The sequence below is a fragment of the Pinus tabuliformis genome, chromosome X (genome assembly GCF_031772625.1).
Source record: "Pinus tabuliformis cultivar Carrire ecotype Pingquan chromosome X, CPIR1, whole genome shotgun sequence".
NCBI classification, from domain to species: Eukaryota; Viridiplantae; Streptophyta; class Pinopsida; order Pinales; family Pinaceae; genus Pinus; species Pinus tabuliformis.
The window spans coordinates 1446032373-1446038806 of NC_142308.1; the positions used below are offsets into that span (position 1 = coordinate 1446032373).

The following is a 6434-nucleotide window of genomic DNA, read 5'->3' on the forward strand; positions in this document are numbered from 1 at the left end:
CAAAACTATATTGAGGTCGCGACCCCACTCTAACATTGGAAGTTGGTCTACAGTCTGTTGCACCTTGGATAAGGTTCCCTTCGATTTACAATCCACACCAAGGTCATACTTTTATGAAAGAAAAAATAATAGAAGTTAAGAGCTATCAAAAATTTAATAAAAGAAATCAAAAATATTTTTTTGTTTTATTATTGGGTTGAGAGGCCATTCTAAAATTTAGCATGAGAAATGTGTAATTCCTTATGTGCTTAACCTTCAATTGACAAGTGTCCCTTTTAACATAAAAGTAAAAACTTCTTTAAATAAAAACACAATGTTGCTATAATAAAAAAAATAAAAATGAATAATTATTTGGTTAATTTTAATAAGAAGTATTATAACACATCTATAATCTCACTCTCATTTCTTTGTTGATATTACAACCTAGTTTGAAGGAGATGTGGTAAAAATATTTCCCTCTCACTCTCACCCATAAATAAAATGCTTAGATGTCTATGTAAAGTAACATAATTCTCTCTTTCTATGTCGTTGAGGGATCTCACTCTCAACCATAAATAAAATGCTTAGATGTCCATGTAAAGTAACATAATTCTCCCATTCTATGTCGTTCAGGGAACCACGAGATCAGCAACCACAAATAATCCGAACATGATTTTATATCAACTTATCAACTTCCAAAAGAAATAAAGTAATTAAATGTAAAAGAAATCTTATTGAGCGAGAGGCTCATTCTATAGTAAAGTGTGAAGGCAATGTATAAGTATGTCCATCCCTCCTAAAATACAAATAAAATAATCTCTAAATAGAAAATCATTGTCCCCTATAAATAATAATAATAATAATTGTTATGCATATTCAATTAGTTGTCCATATAACCTAATATAATTTAATGTAAAGTAATTAGAAATAAAAAGTATATATATGTGAGTAAGATTTTTAACACGTGATATCAACTTCATATATATCTATATATAGAAAAAAATGTTAAGAAAAAATATTTTAATTTTGTATAGAATAAAATATCCAATGTGGGTTATGAATAAAATATTTTAATATGAATTAATATCGAGTACTTAAAAATATATCAACAACAAAATAATCCGTTTAATGTGTTATTAAATGCACATGTTAAGTAATCTCTATCACATTCAAAAATACAATTTAAACAATAAAAAATTACACATTTTTTTTGCACTTTTATATTTGTGCACATGTGAAGAAATTTGATCCCTCTCAACTCATATTAGATTCGTGACTAAGATGGATCTATGTTGGTATTTTCACACTTGAGTATATGAAAACGTTATATAATTCTTATAATTTTTAAAAATATTTCGACACATAAGAGCTCAACCAATCCCCTGACAAATAAATAAATTTCAATAAAATAAAAAATAATAATAATTGAATTCCTAATATTAAATTATGATAAGCGTCATAAATTTTTAATCAAACAAACTAATACCCAGTCAAAAACAAAATTGAATGTGTTATATGATACTGCGCCAGTTATAATAACATAACAAAATAACCAACATGATTGTCAACCCTGAATTTATATAATTAACAATTCAATATAGTGACTTTTAAACTCAAACATAGGTTGATTATAATCTACGATGATCCTTTCCCTGAAAATTTGTTACATTAACACGTGGATCCATCTCTTTTCTTTTAGGCCGTTCAAATAGCCTTTACACGTCAACAAGGCTGAACCTCTTGACAGTGAGTATAGATGAGAGGTCTCCGCTAACAACTAAATTAGCGCTAACAAATAATATTCGTATGTTCTAAATTCCATCTTCATTTTTTATTCTCAACCCTAGAGATAACAATGAGATAAAATGAAAAGTATTTTTATATTTTTTAATAAATCTAAGCACTCATTTTGAATTTTACGTATATGGGTTAAACCAACAATGTAAAACAGAATGTTTTTAATTTTTTAATTTATTTATGATATAAATATTTTAACCAAATAATTTATAATAAAATTGAAAATAGAAGATAAAAGAAAATGAAAATATAATAAAAGGGTGATAAATTTTAATTTAAAAAATAAAAAAGTATTTTTTTATAATGAGTAGTGTAAAGGAAACAATCAACATTATTAAAAATATATTTTTTTTACATGAGTTCTATATTGAAATGAAGTGTTCCACAATTTTTGAATGGGTGACCGGGCAAAAAAAAAATTGAAGTAAAAAGAGAGAATAACAATAAAATAAGAAAATGATGAAAGTTCATATAAAAGAAAATATCTATACTGAGTAAAGGAAAAATAAATATTAAAATACAATAAATTTTCACAATTTTTATAACTAAATACAATACTTTAAGATTTTAAAACATAAAGAATTTATCCTTTTTATAACACTAAAGATTAAATATTATAAATGCTTTAATAGAGAACATCTTAAATACTTTCAATTAAATTACAAATTTAAATTATCTACTTTATTATGATTTTTCTATTTTTAAGTTATTAAAATTATTATGATTAACCAATAATTTTTATTAATAAATCTTTCTTCAAATTAATTGAAAAATAACTCAAACTTAATGTTTAATTTTGTGTTTTTCCAAATCCAGAAATATTTAGGATTTCTCAGTTCTGCCTTCGAGGAATCAGCGACCGTGATAAGAATGATTGTGCTTCTCTAATTTGTGTGTGAAAAATAATATTTCGGAATATGCAATTGGCGAACCCGACAATTAAATAGACGTATTAAAAATATTTGTACTGCTATCAAAACTATCGGAGAAAAATGTTAGCAAGTTATACGAACTAATTGTTTTTCTAGGCAACAAAATTCAAGTATGACACCAAATCATTCACAATATAATGAAGTTATTGCTATGTTGTTTAGGGTTGATCTTCATGCAATTTCATTTTTATGCTTTTTATATATTTTTATATGACGAATTGGCAACGGGTTTGGTTTAGTACTAGTGGTCATTCCATTTTTAATTAAGCCCAGATGTGTGACGGGTTAATTAACATGTAGGTGCATACCTAAACCAATTTATTGGAATCAGACCTAGGTGAATCAAAGTATTTGAACTTTAATTTTCTTTTCCATATTACATTTTATTTTCAAGAACATAACCAATTAAATTACATATAAAATTAAATTTACTTATATTTATGAAAACTAATTGTTTTAGCAAGAATTATTTATTTTAATTATTTATTTTAGTTAGAAAATAGAGAAATTGGAGACAATTACACATCGTCCAAAACATATTATGATATCTTTATTGTTACATAAGACATAAATCTCAGACTTTCACACATCTAGAGCATGACTACAACTCACAACAATGGAAACATTACTTTCAATACCATCCCTTAATGCTTACATGCAAAATATTGAAAACAAATATTACAATAAGAAGTGTAATCATGGTCTCTCTGTCTTCATTAGCACTCACATCCATTCTAGAGTCTCACAAACAACGCTCTTTTACCATCACAACTTCGAGCTATCACTTGAACTCCATTTAAAATGTAACATCATCTAACAATCATTGATGAACTTTGCAAGTTCAACAATATTGACACTTTAGCTTAGCCTCCGTGATAAGAGTCGTCAAGTAATGAACCATCCTATAGACCAACCACAATCTCTCAGATATTTGGCTTTAGGATATCTGCCAATTGCTAGGATTGAGTTATGGATACTGAATGTATTCAAAACTTGATCAAACAACTTGATGTGACTAACACACAAGAATTGATGTTTCAGACACTAGGGTGTAAGAACCACCAACTCTTTTTAGGACCAATAAAAACACACAAGAATTGGTATTTTAGATATCAGGGCTTGTGATTTAAGAATGACAAACCCTTTTAATAACCTATAAAAACACAAACACCAACCACCAAAACTTACAGAGACAAAATCAATGACTGCTCTTTATTGTGCAGATCAGATCAAATATAATAATAATAATAACTTTGCATATTGGTATTTGCCATCAGATCTGCAACGTTTGAATGTCGATACCACAATATTTTACTAGTTCAGATATAGAATGAGAAATGGCAACATTCCACCTCCATTTCTCAGTTGTACATCTTGAACCATCGAATAATCTCAAGAACCACCATTTAAAACATGTAGACATTTGATCTAGATTTAAACAGGAACGCAATAAAATACAGAGATAACCATAAAGACAGATATGCAGCGGAAATAATACCTCAATTCATTACTATAAAATACTGAAATATGCTTATAAACAGAAATGGAAATAAACCAGCTAGGGCGATGGTAGCTTATCTCTGAGAAGAGATGTGGTGGCTACATGCCTCTGAACTGTCTTACAATGAGGCTCGAAGGCCTATTTATTGTTGAGAATCAATGGAGACCCCTTCACATTCCAAAACCTAACCCTAGAAGATGAAACGCCAAATTGTGGGCCCCGTTTTTGGGTAAGTTGGTACATCAACTTCCAAGGGTCGTGAATTGGTCGTACTATCTCCGTTTGACGTGCATGATAGCCCGTTGGAAAGATCTCTCCAAGGACAATCCACAATCCATACACAAATCAAATATTCACACAAACAATAGATCAAACACTCTATGAAACTAATCTATGTATAAAGGAGTATCATGGCGAAAATTGTACGATCTAAGCCCTTCAGTGAGAGAGTCAGGGTTGAACAAAGAGATGAGAGAGGGATTACACACAACACCAAAACACACTATGATATCTCTAGTGATCACAACAGTTAAATATATGTATGAACATAAATATAAGACTGCCACACATCTAGATCATGACTACAACTTATACATAAGAAACTACAACTTCTAAATTAACTTTAAAAACTCACAACACCACATAAAAACAGTAATTCTAAATTTTTTATGAAAAAATATACACTCCTCTCTCTGTATGAAAACAAACACATATAAAAACATAATGTGTAAAATCCGAGTAGTTTTTACAAATAGAATTTCAAACAAAAAGCCGAGTAATAAAATTGCCAATGATATTTCTACCGGATTCCAAACCCGTCGTAATGATACAGCACTCATTCTCAGCATCAAACTAATTTCCCCAACGACAACCATAAAATTCGGCTGATCAGACTTTCAACCAATGTCTGAATTTACGTTCTCAGAAATTACGCAAATCAGGTCCCCTCTTTTTGCAACAGAAAGCTCCAATTAGTCGGCGCTGAAATGCGATCTCGCACACTAACGCCGTATTAATAATAATATTCTTGCAGCTCCAACTCATAAATCTATGTATACTACCAAAAAGAGAAGAGTTAGAAACTCAACATGGAAAGTGTGTGGTAGTAATTTCAATTAACTGCTCCACCGATCACAGTCGTCGGTTTAGCAATGAAGGTCGGTTTCTCATTCCCCGCCATAATCACAATAACTCTCATTTCGTCCTTTTCATCTGAAACCTCTGCCATGTCTCCCCTCCTCTCGTTCTTCCCGCCCTCTTCATCTTCACGGCTTCTAGCAGCGTACTCCCTGATGTAGGAGCATGCAAGAATAATGAAAGCAAATCCTATGAGAACAAGCATGGCACCCAGCCCACCCAATAGATACGGAACTGGGGATTTCGCTACTGATAAATGGCTGCTTTCTGTGCTGTTCATATTTGCTCTCATTGACATTGCTCCTGCACTCCTCTCCACACCCAATTTCCTTCACAAATATTACGAATCACTGGATCTCGTGAGTGGTATTTATATATAGATCGAATAATATTAATATTATACTACACAGCCTCTAAGAGAAAGTAGATTAGTGCTTATAACAGTGAAACTGAACACTCATTTGGATCTGATTCGTTCAATATCAAATATTCTAATGAGTGGGTCTTCAATCAAAACAAAATATTCTGCTGTGGAGCCTGTGTGTCCGCAACTTTTTTTTCCGATTGAAACAGTTGCGGCAATTTTGTCATCTGTGGAAGCGGATAAGGAAAGTGATTCGAAGCGCAGTATCGTGACTTTAGGAGATAATGGGAACAGCGGAGTTAATGGCGCATTTTGTTATTTGTGGATGCGGATAATGAAAGTGATTTAAAGCAGAGGTACCATCATTTTTTCATTATCTGGTAGTGGGGCGAATAAATATATGGGTTTGGAAGGGTCATGAGCATTTCACGTACCTGAATCCCCGCATCTCAAACAACTTCTTGTGTCAGCCCGCACTGTGTCTACGATGCCCCTAAACTTTAGCGTATCGCTTAATTATTTGAGTTTCCATTGGTACAAAATAAACGGCCATTTCCTCTGGTTCTCCTTGGTTTTAAGGTGACATGTGGACGTAGAAAGCAAATATTTCATGAGAATAAAGTCATATTTAATAATAAAAATAAAAAATAACCTAATCATTAACTTAAGGTATGATATTTAGTATTTATCAAAAATCTATGTTTAAACTTTTGAAACAAATCAC

The 6434-nt window shown here is 30.9% G+C and overlaps 1 pseudogene; it reads right to left on the bottom strand.

Annotated features, from left to right (window-relative positions):
• Positions 1–5320: 5320 nt before the first annotated feature.
• LOC149145461 (protein GLUTAMINE DUMPER 5 pseudogene) lies at positions 5321–5644 on the bottom strand (annotated as a pseudogene).
• Positions 5645–6434: the final 790 nt, after the last annotated feature.